Here is a 22,304-nt window from a genome sequence, read left to right as displayed (position 1 = left end):
CAAAATTTGCACCTCATCTTTGTCATATCTTTGATTTATTTGCTGAAGCTAATGTTATATGTATTTCAAGCATTTTTGTATTTACTTAAGTACTTTTTATTTGCCTTCTCAAAACCTTTGTCAGAAAATTCTAAAATCTATTATTCTGGTGTTGGCATCTATAGATTGTCTTTTCCTTCTCAAGATTTTCTAGTTCTTGATAACAAATATTTTTCAGTTAACACCTAGATTTTTCTAGCATGTTATTAAACTCTGGGTCTATTTGTATTCTATTTTAGTTGATTTTTCTCTGCTTCCACTGCTGTAGTAGAAGAAGGGTCTGTTTCATCAAGTGTGCACGTTAGTCAGGTCTTCCACTTGTCCTCGATTCCACAGATCCAAGAAGAAGAAGGTCACCTAATAAATTGTGAGTGAGAACATTCCAGATCCCCCACATGGTCTCCAGTAGCCTGTCATGGCATGGCTGCATTACTCCTGGATAAGACTCAAAGTACTAGCTCTCCACTAGGTCCTGGCTGACACCACAGTAGAAGGGAAAGGAATAGGTGTATTATCACCACTTAGGCCACAAGTCCAGACTCCCCACACAGTCCCCATTGATACCAGGAACATGGTAGAAGTTGAAGAAAGGGACATGGCGGAGGATGAAAAGGGCTCATTACTGGGAAAAGTAGATAAAACTTGTGGCTCTCTACTTTGTCATCTCTGGCACAACTAATTAAGGGTGAAAACCTCACAAAGCACTGCTAGGGCAGACATCTGGAGTCTCTGTTTTTGTTGGCATGGGTAAGAGCTGGGTCACAATATTTTACTGTGATGTTTGACTGGGGTAGACTAGTTACAGCCTAATAGATTTCTGTCTTGGTAAACTATCCTTTTCTTGGTCCTTTAGCTAGAAAGCAGACTTTTTCTTAAAGATTCATATTCATTCTCTCTCCCCTTTCGCTGTTGACCTCCTTCCTTCCTCATCTTCTTTCTCTTCCTCCCTCCCTTCCCCTACCATACATTCAAAAGTTGCCAGCTTCTTTATCTCCAAGTCTGAGATATATGTAAGGCAAAAATAAAATGCAGAGATATTATTAACATGGCATTCTTTAGGTCCCTAGTTAGTCTTCCTTCTCTTCTCATGTTTCAGAGTCTTCTTATATTTGTTTTGAATGTATCACATCAAAGTGTTTTAGCTGCATATAGTGGGATAAACTGGAAAAACTGCACATGCTCTTATCTTCCTAGAAATGAAAACATTTTAAAAAAACCCAAGTTTTAGCGAAATGTTGAAAATACAAAATGTCCACAGGCAGACCTGTTGATGCTTCCTTCTAGCATGCCTCATTTTTCTTACAAGTTATCTCCTCTGTGAATCTTTTCTTGAACTACCCAAGTCAGAACAAATCACTGCTTTCTTCATATGTCCACAAACATTTGTGTAAGGCTTTATAATTGTATTCAGTACTATGTAAGTGAAGCCAACTGAAGATGAGGGCCATGTAAGATACATGCTTAGATTTTCAATATTTAAACATCAAGTAATAAACATATAATACATACTGCAATTCAGGGCAATTAGAGATTATTCAATAAATATTTGCCAAAAGAATTAATGAAAAATATTTGTTTAGAACTTACCCATCTGTTCTAGACTTTATAATGATTTGTTTAATTGAACTAAACTGTTTGAGCATCTGTCAACTAATCAGTCTAGTCACAAACTGAAATTACTGCGTATAAGTACTTTTCCCAATTAATAATTAATTAGCAACTATTTATTTTAAATTATGTCTCCTGAATGGTCCATGGTACAAAAGAAGTGAAAATAAGAACCTCTGCTTGTGGAGGTATAAAATACCCCAACCACAAGGAGATGTACAATAATTATTTAGAACATAATTAGGAGGGAAACTGAAGAAGAGGAAAAAGAAAATGCAGGGGATTGGTGGAGATGGAGATGGAGGGGAGAGGGAGGGAAGGAGAGAGGGAGTGAGGGAGTTAGAGAAGGAGGGAAGGGGGGAGGGAGGGAGGGGAGAGGGAATATGAATATTAATCCTCAGGAAAAAATCTATTCCAGAAAAGGTAGTTGCACTTGGAAGGAATTAAGGTTTCAGTAGCAGATAGGATAGTCAAGAGAAGCATAATTTCAGAAGAAATATAACATAAAAAGACAGAAATAAAGTTGGCCTAAGTGTAGGGATAGAGAATATGGAGAATACACTTGGAAAAGGCAATAAGGCTAAAAACTAGAGCTTAATAAAGACAAGATGGGCATCTGGTACATATCTGTAATCTCAACACTTGGGAAGTAGAGGCAAGAGGGTAAATTAAAAGCCATCCTTGGCTATATAGTGAATTCAAGGTCAGCCTGAGTTAAATGAGACTCTGTCTCATAAAAACACAAAATCAAAATATAACAAAATCAATAAGAAGAAATACTTAGAATTCATGCAGCATAAAATGAGAAATCAAGAAATCACCAACATGCACACTGTACTACATTTTGCATAGTTTCAAACAAGCATTTCTTTATTTACACCACTTAACATCACTAATAACCACAGAGGAGGAAGTTGAAGTGCCTTGAGTCCAGGTCTTCAGACACATCACTGCATTAGTTACTTGTCTGGTCTCTCTGACAGAATCTTTGACAGAAGCAACCTAAAGGAGGAAAGGTTTACTTTGGCTCATGGGTTCAGGGTATGCAATCCATCACTGCGGGGGAGGCAAGAACCAGACTTGGTTTACGGCAGTGGAAGCATGTCACAGCTACCCATTATGTGGTACCAATATGGTCACAGGGAGCCTGGCTTAGGAGCAGGACCAGGCTGCAACTTTAAGTCTCACTGCCCATTGACCCACTTCCTCCAGCCAGGCCCCATCTCCTGAAGGTACAACAACTTCCCAAAAATAGCTCCAAAACTGGGGGTCAAGTATTCAAACACATGAATCTAAGAACATTTAATATACAAGAAATAACACTCCTCAAACCAGGTGAAATCCCAGCATAGATATAAATATAGGGAAGTGGGTAAGAAACTCCAACCCAACCTAAGGAACTTTGGGCTACTGATGGCTGCTGGGACGGGGACAGACCATGTCTTACAGGGATGGCACTTTTGGTGAGTCCAGTGGATGAACTCACACTGAAGACATCTGGGGACACAAATCAGAATCTATAGGCTATATTACACATATAAGAAAGTACATTAAATTGGGTGGGGGCAGTGGAGAGAGGTGCAGATAGGGGAGAGGATCTAAATACCATCAAACTATATTGCATGAAAATCACAAAAATTCAATAAAAATGAAATGTAATAACACTTACATGGATACAACATTCTCTAACTATGATGTCCAAGCTATGGATTTCAAAGGAAACACTAAAATCAATAAAAGTACAAATGAATCAAACAGACATTCTTCAACGGAAAAACAGAAATAGCCAACAAAAATACAAAGACATGTTCAACATCCTTAGCCACCACAGAAATGCAAACTAACACTATGTTAAGAGTCCATCCCACCCCAGTCAGAATGGCCATGATAACAAGCACTGATAAGGATGAGGGGGCAGTGTTCACTGATGGTGGGAATATAAACTAGCATGGCCACTATGGAAATCAATATGGAAGCTCCTCCAAAATAAATAAATAAAATAAAACCAGAATTACCATATAATCCATCTATACCACTCTTGGGTATATACCTGAAGGCATCTAAGTCAACATGTTACAAAGAAACCTGCGCATCCATGTTTATAACACTATTTACAATAGCCATGATATGGAAACAGCCTCGATGCCCATCAACAAAGAATGGATAAAGAAAATGTGGTAGATACAATATACATAATGGAGTACTGTTCAGACATTAAAAAAATAATATGTCATTTTCAGGAAAATGGGTGGAACTGGAAATCATCACTAGTCAAAATAAGCCAGACTCAAAAAATATTGCATATTTTACATGTGGAATCTAGATTTAATCCTGTGTGTGTGCCTGGGTATGCATTCCTGTATGTGTGAGGATCATTTGAAGGGATACAGGGTAGTGGGAGACAAATAAGAAAAAGGTAAGATGATATATATGTATGAAAATATCTTACTTAACCCATAATTTTGCATATCAACTTTAAAAATTAATAAATGAGAGAATAGAAAGGCAACAGTGAACACAGGGAAGAAAGAAGAGAAACAGATTGACGGGGGCGGGGGGACTAGATCAAGGTGTCTGTTATAGGCATGGAGGAAAATACCAGTACTTAGTCAAAGGAATTGGAAATCTTAAAGTTTGAAGCTCTAGTTTGCTTTTAACACTGAGTTTCAGAAACTATACAGGCTTGTAGAAATGAAGGACAGGGAATAAATGGCATCTGGCCAGGAAACAGCAGCTGTTGTGCAATGAAAATTCTTAAAGCAAAATAAAACCCATAACCTGCCTGACATCTAGAGACCAAGAGCCACACTTGAACTGCAGCCTGGTCAACCCAACCATAATAGTACCTTGTAATAGATTTATAAATATAATTCTTGGCTTACCACCATACTTGCTCATGTTGGTTTGTTTTTTGCTTTACTTTGCTTTGTTTTTGTTTTCTCGTAGAGTAATCCTCCCTAGTCCCCACAGTCTGATATAGGTTGGCTATCCATCATAGTTAAATTCCTGACCAGCGATAGTTATGTCAGCTTGACAAAATATAGTATCATTTGAAGATGGGCCTCCAGGAGTGTCTGTGGGGGATTGTCTTGATTACTTTAACTGAGGGCAAAGACCTACCCACTGTGGGTGGCACCATTCCCAGGGAAAGAAATCCTGAGTATTCATGTATTTGTCTCTCTCCATGTTTTGACTGTGAATGCAATCTGACTAGCTCCTTCACACTCTTGCCATTTCCCCACCACGATAGATTGTAACCAAAATTTAAGCCAAAATAAACCCTTCTCCCCTAAGTGTTTTTGTCACAGTATTTTATCACTGCAACAGGAAAAGAAACTAAGACATAACTCCATATTCTATACCCAAATTACAGAAATGAGATGATTCAAATGAGGGCAATCAGAATCTTCCTTGGCATTAATACAAGGTAAATTACACTTTTCTGTTTTCTATATTTTTCATGCTCTTGCATCTGGGGCCTTATTGGATCATGACTATCCTTTCAGGATCTGAGCTAACAGCCATGATACCTCTGTGAATGTGCCTTTCATGTACAAACTAGCCAGATGCCTAACACTACCTCTCTTACCAAATTCCCACAGGCCAACCCAATATTTTTCTGCCTTAGTCACTCCAGGGCTAGGTGCTTGACAACTCAGGAAAGTCTCTACACGCATGACCCCACTAAAATTAGTCAAACTATCCTGCCCTAAAGCTGCTTGCCTTATCTCTCTTTCTTGGTGCAAAAAACACAAAAAGGCTTTGATTTATTTCTTATTTTATTTTTGTCTTTCTTTCACTTTACTTCTGCCCAAATCTGGAACTCTACTACATGACCCTGTAGAATTATAACAAGTCATCTTTTCAGTGGTAGGTATCTCCTGATCTGTTGGCCTGGTCACACCTGAGTAAAAAATGAATCTGCAATTTAAATCATATAGACATTGCAAATAGAAGCTATTTCCACTAGGATGTATGGAATGTGATTTTTGTCCACCATGTGGTGGGAGTTTGCAATCAGAATTATCAAACAAGCAGGACAAGCTGAACCACAGATAGAAACCACTGGGATAGAGATCAGCCCATATCAAAGTATTTGGACTCTGGACCTAGGCATGTCTGAAGTCAAGTGCACTGGTAAACTTTCCAGACAGGCTCAAGCACTTTACAAATTCTCTCTTCGGGTTTAATCACATTTGTTAGGATTATTTGCACTTGTATCCCATCCAACTGTTCATCCAAACAGATAATTCCCAAACTTATTACCTTCTCCAAATCTTCTGTAACCTCTTTCAGGAGGGGTCTGGTAGGGATGGGGCTATAAAGATGATTAAGATTGTGATATATTCTGTATGAAATACAACAAAATTTGATAAAATCAAAGAAATTAAAATACTAGTTTTCCTTAGCATTCAATAAAAAGTGAAAAAAAATCACTTATTCACTTCCTGATACATGTAAGCCATCAATATTCTCACCATTCTATACCCCTGACATCTTTTTGCCTCTGCCCTTATCAGTGCATCTTTTACTCCAATTCAGGTCTTCTTGATTTCTCTCCCCAAAACCATATCACACAGAACTCATCTCATTTTCTCCAGGAAATCTTTATCTGTCCTGGACAATCCTCTGCTCTGCTCACTTGCTTTCTCCTCTCTCTTGCCATTCTTCACCCTGTGCACCTACGTTCACCTTTCTCAGGCAACACCATTTCCAGGAACCTTTCCTGACCTACTTATCCTTTGCACAGATTATACGATTGTCTTTTTCTTAATGTTCTAAAAACCTTTGCTTACCCCTACAAAGTACCTCACAACCTCAAATTTAAATTACCTAGGTTATGTTACTAAGTTAAAGCTTTTCAAGGGAAAGATGGCTGTCACATGGAGGACCTGATCAGCTCATTATCTCTTAAAGTGAACTGTCTCATCTTTAACATCCATCAGTCCTTCAGCACATGTTTGGCACAGAATAGCTATCAGATGAGTGTTGGCTGAGTGAAGAGCCCTTCACTTCCAGTCTGCCATCCATCTATCCAAATTGCCACTTCAGATTCAGATGAGCTTACAACCCCATTTGCTGGTTAATGATTCCAACAGTGTTTTCATTAGCATCTTAGATGCCTTTGCCTTTCCTTCTCACCTACTTTGTTTCCTTCAAAACTAATTCTTTGTGCTTGTCCCAGGGTTCATAGTATTAGCACTAATAGTCACATCATCAGGCCAAACATCTCTGTTATAAATTAAGACTGTCTGACCCCAGTTGTATCCTCTGCATTGCTGGGCAACCCTTATATTTATCTTCAGTTGACACCTATCAGATTCCCCCATAGCAGCTGCTTCAAAATTTTTCCACTCTCCTTAAGCCCTAAATTTCCACCACTACTCTTCCTCAGGTTCAGGAAAAGCTTTCCCCTTCATATCTGAGGGGACAATTTTGTTAACATGAGATACTTCATATTTCTTGATCTTTGCCTTAAAGCTTTTCTACCACTTAATCTACATACTGCTCAGTTCGCAGTAAAGGAAATGCCTACTGAAGCCAAATTTTCTACCCATGCTGCACCAATTACCTATTTTATCTCCCTGTCCTTTGCTCCTTCCCCTCACTATAGAAGAATATTTAAACATTGTCAATACAAAAAGTTATTAGTATTTCATGGATAGCTAACATTTGTTGAGAATTTACAAGATCCACCCAGGAAAAGTACTATTGAAAACAGTTTACAAAGATCATTTTATTTAATGCTGATAATAATAACTGATATTCTTGATACTATATTACCCATTTTATAGATTAGACAACTGAGGCCAGATGAATTAGAAAATTCACTAAAGAATACAGAGGTGATTTTTTTTCATTTATATAAGACAACTTTTCTCATGAATCAAAAGTTTTCTTGAATCTTTTCCATTATTTTCTTCCTCTATCTGTGTGTCTCTATAGAATGCGTGAATCTGTCATTGCTGCTCCCACCATAGACACATAATTAAGTATTTCTATAAATAAAGATAGGAATGCACATATACCACACACATGTACTCATAATTACTAATACTTTTAGAAATGTTTGTCGAATTGTTAAGAAATGAATTTTGCTTTTTGTTTCTTTTTGACAGGATTTTTTCCCATAGCCCCAGCCTGGAACTCACTATGTAGATCAGGCTGGCCTCAATCTCACAGAGATCCACTTGCCTCTGCCTTGGATTTTGTTTTAAAAAATATCTATATAACAAACGTATCAGTATTACCTTTCTTTTTCTCGGTTGTAATTATTCTCTAAAACATTTCAGGCACAAACAATTTAGAGGCAAAAGAACCTAAAGCACTGAAATGTTTTTAGGTTTCAAAAGTGCACATTGCCTGGGTGTTTTTCTTTAGTTACCTAACCTAGCTCCATGGCCCACAGTTTGACACAGTCTCCACAGCTTTCAAGAGGAATTCTGTCTGAACAAGGACAAGATCAAGTTCAGAGATGAGCATACCATGGTTTCAGCTGAAACTGCTTCTGCATCAGAGAGGCCAAGGCTGACACTGAGTCCCCTGAGGAAGCAAACATTTCTTCCACTGACAAGTGTTTAATTGGACATTTTGAGAATCTAATGTCGCGAATGCAGATGCAAATGTTTGAAAAGTTGTTTACAGTGTAATTTGTGCCAGGCAAGCTCCAATGCCAAGCCAGCAAACAGCCTCCCATTTATTCTGCTGAACTCAGCTTCAGATGTGGCAGGGTTCTCTGAGCCTTGTAAGTTTCCACCTCCAAAGGCCTATCTGTGTTTTCAAAGCAGAGTTCTTCTACCCACATGGATACACATCAGTTCTTCCCCTGCCAATCTTTGCTACTGCGTGTCCTGATTCAGAAAAAGCATTGGAAAAATGGCTTGCAAGGTGATTACTCCGTCTCTGGTAAGTGTAGGGTTGATAGTTTAGAGTTTTGGAAAACTAATACAAAGTAAATACCAAACCAGAGCTCCTTCCTCAGAATTAAATCTCAGCTGATTTCATTATTCTGAGAACTGATTCTGTTATTCATTAGAGCAGGGAAATGTTGCTTATTAGCTCAGCTAATAGACAAGTCCACCATAACAGGTGAGCTATGCAGAAGCAGTGCTGATTGGCAGAATCACAAAGGGTATACAACAAATGGACATTGAGGAATCTGTAAGAACTGCACCATTAATAATCTGCCATTAACAGGACAGCTGGGGCTACAGGGAGACCCTGCTTCAAAAAGACAAAAAAAATGCCATTAAATATGAAATGTAGAAAATATGCAATTATTACAAATTTTTATAATGTTTTCACTCTGTCCTCCTGGCATCCCATATCTTCCTCAAGAGAAACTGCTTTAATGTTTAAAGATTTCATTTTATTTTTACTTATGTGTATGTGTGTGTCTGTGTGTATGCTCACATACATGGGGGTATCCATGGAGTCAAGAACAGGGCATCAGATACCCTGGAGCTAGAGTTGCAGGTGGTTGTGAGTTACCCAACATTCTGCTGAGGATCAAACTCTGGTCCTCTACAAGAGCAACAAGTTCTCTGAACCTCTGAGCCATCTCTCCAGACCCTGAAATTTTCAAAAGTTTAAAGCATCAAATTGAGTATATACATTAAGAATATTGATCATGTATTGTGTTAAGAATATTTTATTTAAGAAGAAAATCATGAATGAAAAAGCGTTCTGCCACTCTTGTATAAGGTGAAAAGCAGAGAAAAAAGTCAGAATTAAGTCAAGGGATGTTATGAAAATGGGAAAGAACCTTAAAGCCACAAAGTAAAGACAGCATTGCCCGCACCTCCACTTTCAGCTACAATATGTACAAAGCTTGCAATTCATTGCTCCTGTCTTTACCACAATAACTGGAACCAAACAAGCTAAAAGCCAACAATTTTCTTGGACCCATCAGAGAGCTAAAGGGTAATCCACCATCCTAAGATTGGAGAGGTAGGAAAATTAACAGTCATAGGCAAGATTAGCTCAGCTGGACTAGAACAACTGGAGCCTTAAGCCAGCAGAAATATGAAAACAGCAATTTTGAAAAATTTCTGGAGGCTGAGTAGGCCTACAGTGAGAATGTGAAGCTCCTGGGGTCTAGTATCCATTTTGGGTAATCCCGAAACAACTATAATAAAGAAGTCCTGAGTTTGGATCCCCAACACACATGTAGAAAGCTGGTCATGGTAGCCTGTGCTTATAATACCACCACTGAGAAGCAGAGACAAGAAGATCCTGGGTGCTAGCTGGTCAGCCAGTCTATCCAAATCAGCAAGTTCAGAGTTCAGTTCCAGATCCCGCCTCAAAAAATAAGATGAAGAACAACTGAAGAAGACATTCAATCTTTGGCCTCCACGCACACCTGCACACAAAGAAGAATTCATATACATGCATGTACTACAAACACACACAAACAAATAATAGATAGATGATAGATGATAGATAGGTGGTAGCCGGACTATAGATGATACACAGATAGATGATAGAGAAACAGAGAGACACAGGTAGGTAGGTAGGTAGGTAGGCAGGTAGGTAGGTAGGTAGAAGATAGTAGATAGATAGATAGATAGATAGATAGATAGATAGATAGATAGATAGATAGATAGATTATAGATAGATAGATGATAGGTAGGTAGATAGATAGATAGATTGTAGATCGATAGATGATCGATAGATGATAGATGATAGATAGATAGATAGATAGATAGATGATAGGTAGGTAGATAGATAGATAGATTGTAGATCAATAGATGATCGATAGATGATAGATGATAGATAGATAATCAGAACTCTCCCAGGCGTAGTGTTGCTGTGATAATTTCAAATGAAGTAGGAGTCTATTTGGCTCACAGCTCAAGAATACAGTCCATCATGGAGAGGGAAGTCATCATGCAAGATGAAGAGGCTGGTCACATTGCATCTGCTGTCAAGAGCAGACAGCTATGAATGCTGCATGCACCTCACTTTCTCCCCACTTTTTCTGGGAGTATAAGTGGTCACTATTCCCACAGCATTCACACCACCCTGGGGTGTAATTAAATATGTGGTAGGTCACTCTCCTGTTCAGTCGATTTCTCATTTTTTGTCTGACATATAGCACATATTCAACAGTGTTATGAAATTATTATCTAAATAAAATAACTAAAAAGAAGCATACCAGTCCTACTACTTTGCTGTGTTACAGAGAGGAGTCCAGAGCAGAATAGGGGGGCCCCTGCTGATACTCCTAACACTTGGGAAGCTGAGACAGGAGAACTGAAGCAAGCTGAGGTCAGCATAGGCTACATAGTGATTTCCAGGCCACTTGGGCTACAGAGCGAGACTCTGTCTCAAAAAAAAGCAAAATGGGAAGGAACAGAAGGAATGAAGGGAGAGAGTGAGGGAGGGAGAGAGGGAATGAGGGAGGGAGCCCAAGCATGAAGAGAAAGGACTAACAATCTGACAATGGCAAGCACATGAATGGATTGTTTGTTTTTAAAAGCTAAGTGGTTTAGGGAAAGTAGGGGGAGAAGAAAGCACATTTTAAAGTTCTAGCTCCAGGGCAAGTAATAAAAATGTTTGCTTTAAATTTTTCATATCATGAGCAACAGGAAGGTCTATTCCATCACACCAGCCTTCAGGGCAGAAAGTTCCGGCTTCTTGAGCTAAATCAAACTGTCATGGGCACTCAGATTTTCAGGCACTCAGATTTTCAGCTACAATTGGTTTCTGCCTTCCATGAGGCTAAATCTGGCTGACAACAATTTTCCACTTATTTTACGGGCCACTCTCTTGCTCTCATCAGATAATTATAAGGGCCCTGGAAGCCCATCTTGCCTTCCTAGTTTTCCTTACAAAGAAGGAGATTGGCAAGTAGCACCTCACCAAGGGCACAAAGTTGGCCCACAAAACAGCAGTCCTTAGGTCTTATGGTTCAGTGCGCTTAAATGCCATTCACTGATGACAGCCCTTAATGTCACCCACCTTAAGCTCCATAAATGGGTAAAACTAGTAGGATGCAAGAGCATTTAGGTTCAAAGTCTTGAATTCTACTTGAATCCCAGTATAATTCAGTAATTCTTGTAAGACAGGGTCTCACTATGTAGCCCAGGCTGGCCAGTGCTGGGATTACAGGTGTGAGCCATCGCACCAGCTGACAATTACTATTATATTGTGTTATGTGTGTATGTGTGTGTCTCATGGTGCCCGTGTTGGGGGAGAGGGGTCAAAGGACAACTTTCAGAGTCAGTTCTCTCCTTCTATGATGTGACTCCAAGGGATCAAACTCAGATCATTAGGGTTAGCTGCAAATCATTTTACCTGCTGAACCATCACACTACCCCCTTAGTTGATAATTTTTTAAACTACAAAATGACCAGCTTCCCTATAATTTATCCTTAATCATTCTACTCCTGAGTTCCCATCCCCAATTCACTTGTCCCCATATCCAACATCTATACATATCTGAGAATAAATGGAGACCATCCTTCTATACCACACAGGCAGTTACAGCAGAGATTATCTGTGCCTGTGGGAGGAGTCCTGACTCTATCTGCTTGTGTTCTGAGTCCTGTCTTTCCCATTTTGCAGGTACTATTTCTGTTTAGTAAGGTCAAAAGGGATTACACTTGTACCTTGCTCTTAGGTTTATGATGATGATTAAATGGGACAATATAACCAAAAGTTTAAATGGAACAGCGACTTTTAAGTGGTCGGTGCTCCATAAATATCAGCCTTACACATTTCATATCTGAATGACATATCACACCATCACTGGCACTTTCGGAAAAGAGCCAGAGAAAGTCTGTCTTTTTCACCAAGCAAAACATTGACTCCACTTCACTCAATAAACTTGAAATAACTGAGGTAACATGGATTTATTTGGGGGCTTTGTGTTTGTTAAAAGTAACATGCAAGGGGACTAGAGAGATGTCTCTGCAGTTAAGAGTACTGATTGCTCCTGCAGAGGATCCGGGTTCAATTCCCAACACCCACATGGCAGCTAACAAACCATCTGTAACTCCAATTCCAGAGAATCTGACTCCTTCTTCTGACCTCCACAGGCATTGCAGGACTCAGGTGCACTTACACACATGCAGGCAATACACTCATACACATAAAAATAAAAATAAATAAAAGTAGCATGCAAAAGAATATTTTAATATTACATAAAATGCCTTTTAAGTTCCCTTTAAAAATCTCCAAGGCCCTTGCAGCTCTAAAATGTTGTGATTTAAGATAACTAATCTCCATTGCATGCCAATTAATATTGACACAGCTTTCTAAATATACTGGAAATTGTGACATCGTCTGACTGGGATGACTGGAAACAAGTTAGACCCAAGACTGGTGACCTGTAGCAATACAGAAGAAAATATTGCCCACTTTTCTCTACCAGTTGGAGGTCCAAGGTCCTATAGCTGCAAATGTGGAGAAGAAAACTGAGCTGTAATCTGCAGAGAATAAAGCATGGGCAAGGCTCCTCAGAATTTCAAGCAGAGCAAGTGAAGTAGGCAGAACCCCATGAAACGGTCTGCAGTTTCACCTTCAACCCTGACTAGAGAGCAAGCTACAGTTTACCTCAGGCAAGAGTCCCAGCTAACAAACATCATTTTAGAAATTAAGAAATTGGAACCTGGGGATGCGTTGATGGCTCAATTTGTAAAGTGTTTACCACACGAATGTGAAGATCTAACCCCCACATCAAATCCAGGTGTAGTGGTGTGCAGGAAGAAGTGCGGCCGAACAACCAGTGAGCCAGCGCTGCAAATGCTAAAAACATCTGGCTGAGGCAAACCTGTGTTCTGCCAAAAGACATAGAGAGGGCTGACGCAAATTGGCCTGATACAGAGAACCAACGAGGAACAGACACAACCTATCAATGGACCAATGGGACACTGGGAGGTGGGGATATAAGGGAGCCCCATATCCACAATAAAGGAGTCTGCAGCTGCTTGCACTGCCTGCTTCTCACCTGACTCCAGGTGTCTGTGTCCCGACTCCACGCCAACTCTACCCCCACCCAGAGGGCCCCAGGACACCCACAACATTGGTGCAGGTCTGCAACCCCAGAACCCATGTGGTGGACACAGGTGAATTCCTGGAGCTCACTGACCCATCAGTCTGGCTGAATTTGTGAGTTCCATGTTCAGTGAGAGACCTTGTCTCAAAAAATTAAGTTGAAAAGCAACTGAGGAATACACTTGACATTGACCTCTGACTTTCACAGGCACATGAACACACATGCACACACACACACAAATACATGTACACAGATAACACACATGCACACAAGCACATGAAATTAAAACCCAAAGAGATCAGTGAAAAACCCAAGATCAGCTTGGGTCTAAAAAATAGAACTACAGAATTTAAAGCAGTCATTATGTCCTGTGTGTACTATCTTTCCTCACCAGGCCATGTTTAGCTTTCTTCATTCACCTCCATTCAACCACCCCTTGTCAAAGGAAAACAGAGACTCTTCACAGTCTTGAATTCAAGAGAAATGCCTGGTTCACAACCAAGTCAGTGATGTGGTTCTTCCTTTAGATTTACCCTAGTATTTTAGAAATACATTAAATATTACAGTGACAATGGTGCTTCAAAACCCAAAGCAGGAAGAAACAAAACACCAGCAAGAAACACCTCAGGAATATTTTGTTTTACACAAGCACATACACTCCACTCCACCTAAAGAAGATACGGGGTGTGGGAGCCTAGTGATTATTTACAACTACATAGAACAGAACTCTTATGCTCCGCTTCCAAAAGAACACTTAACCCTGGGAAAACATCAGAAAATAAGCACTACTAGCCTGTGTTTATTGCTCCACTTCGTATACACTGATTTCCATGCATCTATTTACTCAGCTTTTCTTCAAAAGTACCCATCCAACTTGATCACCTAATTTATTTAATTCTACTTCATCCTCAGTTACTGAGTACTATTACGGATGACAAGTCCGACTCAGGCTTGTCTCTCATGCAACTCAAAAGTGGAACACACCATGCACACCAGAAGTGAAAGCATGAGGTACAGTGAAAGAAACCCCCAAGGCGTCCGCTGTGAAGTTCGTTGTCCTAGGGAACATTCCAGATGGGGGCTAGAGGGAGCTCCTAGGCAGCTGAGGGGAGAGGGAGGCCGCCAAGGCCCAGGGCTGCAGGTGATAGGCACCTGCGGTCCGGGCTGACCTCGGACCCTGGTGTCCCTGGAGAAGCGGGCGGGCGGCTCCCAGTGTCTCGCCATTGCCGTCCTCGGCCGCTCATTGGCCGCCCGCCCGCCTAGAGGAAGCCAGGCCGCCACGGGCCGCGGTGCACGCACCTGGTCACGGGGCTCGGCAGTGAAGCGGCGGCGACGCGGACTCCCGGTGGCAGCGAGCTCACCCCGGCGAGGCCTTGAGGGCGGCGGCCGGAGGCGGGGCGGGAAGGAGCGTGGCCAGGCGCGCTACAGCGCCACTCGGACGCGCAGGGCCCCGCCGGAGACCCCGAGGCCGCGGGAGAGGCCTGGCTGCTGTCGGAGACCCCTGGCGCCCGGGCGGGACCTGGCTTCACGCGGGGCGACAGAGCCCCGGCACCCTCCCTGGGCTGTGCAGCGAGGCCGTGCTCCACCCTGCGGGGCGCGGACGAGGCGCGGGGCCTGACCTGGGGGCTGTGCTTTAGCACAGGCTGTGCGGGCGGAAGGTCGGAGCTCCAAGGCCGGCTGAACCCCGTAGGTGTTTGTCTTTCTGAGACCCGCTGTGGACAAACCATTCAAAGGCCTGGCTTCTGGAAACCTTGCTTTGTGAACTGTCAATCCCCACCCCCCACCCCAGAGCCCCCGGGGGAAGCGATTAAACCATTATTTTGCCAGGCAAAGTGGCTCACGTCTGTAATCCCCGCAATAGGGAGGCTGAGGCACAGAGAGGATTGCCTTGACTGTGAGAGTACAAAGGGCTACAGAGTGGGCCTGTCAAAAAAACAGTCAAGTGAAAAATAAACCTTACTTTTTCCCCTCTGGTCAGCTGAAATGGGAAGGATTGTTAAAGAGGAGGCTCATGGAAGGCAGAGGCAATGATCTAAACTATATCAGAAAGTCTTTGGACATATAAAAAGATGCCCAGGAAGAAATACGCATTTCTGTTCACAAAGTACACACGTATTTTTAACGTTTTGTGTTTTGATAACTCTTAAATTCCTTTGCTTAACCAAGTTCTTATCAAAACCAGTTATCTTTGTGAAACACTGTGCAATTCTGGTCTTTCCTCTTAAGCACTTACACACACATACACACTTATTTTTTTAAGATGGAAAAACTTAGGCACAGAGATAATATGTGTTATCCCAGGATGCACGAGACTCTTGAGTTCCAGGCCAGCCTGGCCTACATAGGAAGACTCTCAAAAGAAAATAGTTAAAAAGAAGCCACATACTTACAAATAAAGGACGAAAAAGACAAATTAGACACGTGCTTGCACCACACACACACACACACACAAAGTTCCTTCACTTACATACATATAACCTTCAGACAACATTCCCTTTAAACTTTTGCTAGCCCTGTTGCCCATCACACAGAGTGTCACCTCTGTGAGGCACTCAGGTCTTTATGATATGGTTCTACTTGAACTTTCTCAGATGGTCTCTGGGGAACCATATACAGCCCCCCACCATCAAATTACATTTTCTTAAAACTATGTTGAATAAATAATTTTAATCTCCGATACCCTATGACTGTTATTTTTGTAAAATACAATTAAAAATCTACTAGTAATGCTGAAAAATAAGCTATAAAGCTACAATCTTAGTTTTTATTAGCACAAGTATTCAAATTACAAGTATAAAATTGCTCTTCCTTGTTAAAATTTCTAAATGCTTCCTCTTCTGTGATTTACTTCATCATGGACCAATAAAAACCAGTCCATAGACTATCACTGTGAGTGTACTTCAGGCAGCAGTGACTTGCTCTTTAAAGTGTGAGATACTTTTTGACCTCTGGGTCTTTTCTCAAGCTGTTCCTTGAGTGCTGATAAATTTTTCTTAAGGTTTGACTCACATGTAATAAGGGGAGCTTAACTTTTATTGAGTGATTTTTACTAAGAGTTTAGATGGATTAGCTATGGGTGTTTATCAGCCTTATAAGTGAGACATTATTATTATTCCACTTTATAGTTGAGGACATTGAGGGCTGGAGTGTTCAAGTCACACAACCAGTGAGGTCCAAGTCAGCATTCTAATCTGACCTGGTTTGATTCCAGAGCCCATCTATCCAAACATTATTCTAGGCCCTGTTCCATAAAGCCTCTTCATTTGCAAGTTGAAGTTAATCACTCTGTACATGTTCTTCTACTCTAACATTTCCCCCATTGGTTTTTATTAATTTTATCTCCATCAGTTTTAGAAGCATCCAGCTGCTGCTATAGTGACATTGTTGTATCTCCACAGCTCTTAACACTGGTCTCTCCAACTGAAACACCCTATAAGCCCTGAGCTCAGCTCCCACTAACCACTGGAAGTGCAGTTCATTCTTTGTGTTACCACTCTCTTCTGACTTCATGTGATAATTGTTGAATACATCCATGTCCCCTGCAGAACCTCAACCATTCACTCCATTCAGTTATCTACTATGCTATAGATATGCACTATCCCCACCCACCACAGGCCTTGATGTTGAATGTTTGCCAGTTGGCAATTCTGTTTTGGGAGTTTCTTTTTGGTTTGGAAACTTTAGCAAGTAGATTATTGAGGGTGTGCTTTTGAAAGTTATACCTGGTTTCCAATACCTTCCTTACTCTCTACTCCTGTCTGCTTCCTCGACTGCGTGTTACCACTGCTGTGATGTTCTGCCTGAATGCACATAGCCAAGCAACCATGAACTAAATCCTATGAAACCATGAACTAAATGAATCCTTCCCCTCTTAAGCTCTTAAGTATTTTGTCACAGTTTCATTAGATATTTTTTCCAGTTAACTATTTATTTAAAAACCACATACTTAGAAGAAGCATTTCATTACAACAGCATTGACATATTCAATAACAATTTTCTGAGCTAAGATGTATCTTTTTCAATATTGGTTGTAAATTTTTAGTTTTACAGTTGAACTGAATTATTATAGTTATACAATATTGTACTCAGTATAAACACTATAATACATAAAATTAAATAAGGTTTTAACCTTTAAAAAAGATCTCCATTTCATTATTAAAATACAGTTTCATACAGAAAATTTCATTTTCAATGCAATTGATATTAAGATATTTGCACATGCATTTCTAATCTTTATATATCTGATTATTACTAGAGACAGTCAGTTGTTTTCTGCGTTCTTTGGCATCTGAGCATGGATATAAAGTCAGGTAGATTTCAATGGTAATGTTTCTCACATCTACTAATAATTATTTTAATCATTATTTTTTTAATTTTTAATAACTACATGATTAGAAGCATTTCACTACAGATTTAACATATTCAGTAACATACTCTAGAGAAAGAGTATATCTCTTTCACAAGTGGGTGCAACTTTCTAGGTTCACAGTTGAGTTAATACAGTTATACAATATTGAACTCAGTATAAGCCCTGTAAGACATAAAATTGAATGAGTTTTTTAACCTTTAAAAAAGATCTCCATTTCATTTTAGAATATATTGCTCCTTGCAGAAAGACTCATTGTTTTTGCTACTAACACTGAGATGTTGGCGCATGAATCTCTAATCTGTATGCATCTGATTATTACTAGTCATAATCGGTTTCACTTGGACCCTTGGTGCCTGTGTATGTCTATCAAGTCATTGGGTGGATTTCAATGGTAATGTTTATCACCTCTACTAATTAGCATGATGGAAATTTCCATGCTTCCTTCCTCAAATATATTTTTTAAAAATTTGTTGATTTTTTTCTGTGTGTGTATACCACACAGAACATCACAAACCATCTTATTCGACTATGCACCGACTTTGCAGTTGGCACCCTCCCATAGCCTCCCTCCCCCACTAGAGCCCTTATATTCTAAAAATCCCTGCTACTGTCTGCTGTGTTGTCAGCACCCCAGCCAATCCCCACTACTTGCCTGTCTGTTGAATCCAGTCAGCCTATCTAGAGGTCTCTGTTTTAGGATGGTCAGCTGTTCCTCTTCTAGCAGCAATCAGTTGTCAATACTCCTTTAGATAATATTAGGGTCTGCTGTTCATTTTCCCAGTTCTATGCTGGGTTACTATTTGGGAGTCCCTTTGTTCGCCCTGACCAACAACTCAAAAGAAGGTATATCCTATCTGGAATTGTTGCTTGTTATGTAGCCTTTAGGTATGCATATGGACTCTTAAGAAATTATATTGGCCCCTTTAATCTTTGGTTATACTTTCCTTTTGGATGTTTAAGGCCATACAGCAGGCTCTGATAAACCAATTTATTTTTACTCTTAAGGTCATTTGAGTACCTGTTACTCAGAGGTCACATGGGCTTGGGAGGAGCCCCTGGTTCCTTTCTTTTACCAGTTCTGCCTATGTGAAGATAAGTCAAAGGTCCTACTCGACCATGGTTGGCTTCGCTTGGAAGCATGGAGGAAGTGATTCCTCTGTGTTGACCCTCCTCTTTGTAGACTGGACACTGGTTCAAGTTCATTTGGAGGGGTCTCCTTGGCCTCCTTGATCAAGAGGACAGGTGACATACCACCATTACAGGACATTTTGAGAGATGCTCATAGTTCCCTGGAACTGGTTGACATAGGAGGGCAAGGAGCAAAAACTGTCCGTTATGTCCCTCTGACCAAATTATTATAGGCCTCAAAGCATGTCTGTTAAACAACCATGAATGTTACTTCCACCAGTCTGGTACTTTTAATTACACTGTGCCATGTAGATAAATCTTGGGCAAAGACCAATTGCTCTCAGATAAACCTTACCTAGACATATGTTTCTTGATCTGCTATGTATAATTTGTCAGTAGGTTGTAGGAGTAATATGGTTCCCTCTGGTTTTCAAAACTAGCTAGGCATTATTTGTCTCTCGCATTTTCTCACCCCTCCACCATAGTTTTCCCACATAAGGTGCCCCCATTTCCCCCCTTTCTCCCTTACTAATACCGTTCTCCTACTGTCCTACCTCTCTCGATCTCCGTCTTTCCCCTTATGCCCTAGGTTCCTTGTATACCCTTCCCACCCCCCTCCCTTAAACTAACCCAATTTTTGTCTCTATCTCACTTATTAAGGCCTGTTTCCTACTGTTCTTCTCTTTCATGTTCTTGCTCTCCCTTTACCTCCCTGTTTCCTTTCAATTATCATGGTTCCTGTAGTTATGTTCTGGATACATACTCATCAGGGTTTGGTTCTAAGATCCACATATGAGGGAGAACATATGTTGATTTTTTTTTTCTGAGTCTGTGTTACTTCACTTAGTATAACAGTTTCTAGTTCCATTCATTTACCTGCAAATTTCATGATTTCATCTTTTTTTATTACTGAGTAAAGCTCCATCATATAAATGAACCACATTTTCATTATCCACTCATCAACTGAGGGACACTTAGGTTGCTTCCATTTCTTAGCTATTGTGAAAAGGGCAGCAACAAGCAGGGTGTACAAGTGCCTCTGCAATAGGGCATGGATGTTCAAGTGTCTCTGCAATAGGATGAGTTCTTTGGGTATATGCCAAGGAGTGGTATAACTGGATCAAATGGTAGGCTCATTTGTAGTTCTTTAAGAGTTCTCCACAGTTTGCAGCCCCACCAGCAGTGGATGAGTGTTCCCCTTTCCCCACATCCTCTCCAACATTCGGTATCATTTGTTTTCTTGACCTTAGCCAGTCTGACTTGGGTAAGATGAAATCTTAAAGTGGTTTTAATTTGCATTTCCCTAATTATTAGTGATGCTGAATATCTTTTAAGATGCTTCATAGCCATCTTTACTTCTTTTGAGAACTCTCTGTTCAACTCCTTAGCCCATCTTTTAATTGGGTGGCTTCTTGTCTTGATTCTCTGTTTTTCGAGTTCATTATATATTCTGGATATATATGTCAGATGTGTTTCTGGTAAAGATTTTCTCCCATTCTGTGGGTTTTCTGATCGCTTCCCTGGTTGCCTCCTTCGATGTACAGAAGTTTTTTAGTTTAATGAGGTCCCATTTGTTAATTCTTGCCCTTGTTTCCTGAGCAATTGATGTTCTCTTTAGAAAATCGTAGACACCTATATCTTGTAGGTTTTTTCCATTGTTTTCTTCTAAAAGTTTCAGAGTTTCAGGCTTTACATTGAGGTCTTTGATCCATTTGGAATTCACTTTTGTGCAGGGTGAATGATAGGGGTTTAATTTCATTCTTCTACAGGTGCAGATCCAGTTTTGCCAGCACCATTTGCTGAACAAGCTGTCTTTCCTCCAGTGAATATTCTTGGCCCCTTTATCAAATACCAGGTGGCTAAAATCATATTTACTCATATTTGGGTCTTCAATTTTGTTCCATTGGTTTATGGGTCTTTTTTTTTGTGTGCCAGTACCATGTTTTTTTTATGACTATAGCTCTGTAATACAGCTAAAAATCTGGTATAGTAATCCCCCTGGCATTGCTCTCAGTGCTCAAGGTTGTTTTGGCTATCTGAGGTCTTTTGTGCTTCCATATGAATCTTAGGATGATTTTTTTCCAATTCTGTGAAATATGTCATGGGGATTTTGATTGTCATTGCATTGAAAATATAAGTGACTTTTGGTAGGATGGTCATTTTCACAATATTAATTCTTCTAATCCATGAGCATGGGAGGTCCTTCCCTTCCGATGTCTTCCTCAATCTCTTTCTTTAAAGATTTTAAATTTTCATTGTAGAGATCTTTAATGTCTTTGGTCAGGTTTATTACAAGATATTTTATTTTTTTTACAGCTATTGTGAAGGGGAGTGTTTCCATGTGCTTTTTCTCTGATTGCTTGTTATTGGTATATAGAAAGGTTACAGACTTTTGTAGGTTAATTTTGTAACCTGCCACTTTACTGAATTTGTTAATAACTTCTAGGAGTTTTACGGTGGAATTTTTGGCATCCCTTAGATATATATATCATACCATCTGCAAAAAGGGATAATTTGAGCTCTTCTTTTCCAATTATTATTCCTTTAATTTCCTTCTCTTGTCTTATTCCTCTTGCAAGAGTTCAAGAACTATGTTAAAGAGAAGTGGAGATAGTGGGCAGCCTGGTCTGGTTCCTGTTTTCAATGGGAATGCTTCCTGTTTTTCTCCATTTAGAATGATGTTGGCTGTGGGTTTGTTATATATGGCTTTAATTATGTTGAAGTAGGTTCCCTCCAGTCCAATTTCCTCTAGGACTTTGAGCATAAATGTATGTTGAATTTTGTCAAAGGCCTTCTCTGCATCTATTGAGATGACCATGTGGTTCTTGTCTGTGAGTCCATTCATATGATTTATCATGTTTATTGACTTACGTATATTGAACCATCCCTGAATCTCTGGGATAAAGCCAATTTGCTCGTGGTGGATGATCTTTTTGATGTGTGTCTATGTGCAGTTTGCAAGTATCTTTTTGAGAATTTTTGCATCTATGTTCATTAAGGACATGGGTCTATAGTTTCCTTTTTTGGTTGTATCTTTACCAGGCTTTGGTATTAGAGTGATGCTTACTTCATAGAAGGAATTTGGAAATTCTCCCTCCATTTCTAATTTTTTGAATAAATTAAGTAGTATTGGATGCAGATCTTCTTTAAATGTCTATT

The 22,304-nt window shown here is 40.0% G+C and overlaps 1 protein-coding gene across 1 annotated transcript in view; it reads right to left on the bottom strand.

Annotated features, from left to right (window-relative positions):
* LOC103745852 (carboxypeptidase Q-like) overlaps nt 1-15,246 on the bottom strand; it is a 219,312-nt gene extending 204,066 nt beyond the window's left edge. Inside the window, exon 1 of the mRNA XM_008847864.3 lies at nt 14,948-15,246. The gene's annotated coding sequence lies outside the window, so the exon portion shown is untranslated. The remainder of the gene's footprint in view (nt 1-14,947) is intronic.
* Nucleotides 15,247-22,304: the final 7,058 nt, after the last annotated feature.

Source organism: Nannospalax galili, unplaced genomic scaffold (assembly GCF_000622305.1).
Source record: "Nannospalax galili isolate Female #2095 unplaced genomic scaffold, S.galili_v1.0 scaffold183, whole genome shotgun sequence".
Taxonomy (NCBI): Eukaryota; Metazoa; Chordata; class Mammalia; order Rodentia; family Spalacidae; genus Nannospalax; species Nannospalax galili.
Note: the sequence above shows the minus strand (reverse complement) of the source record. Positions and strands in the feature narration are given on the sequence as shown.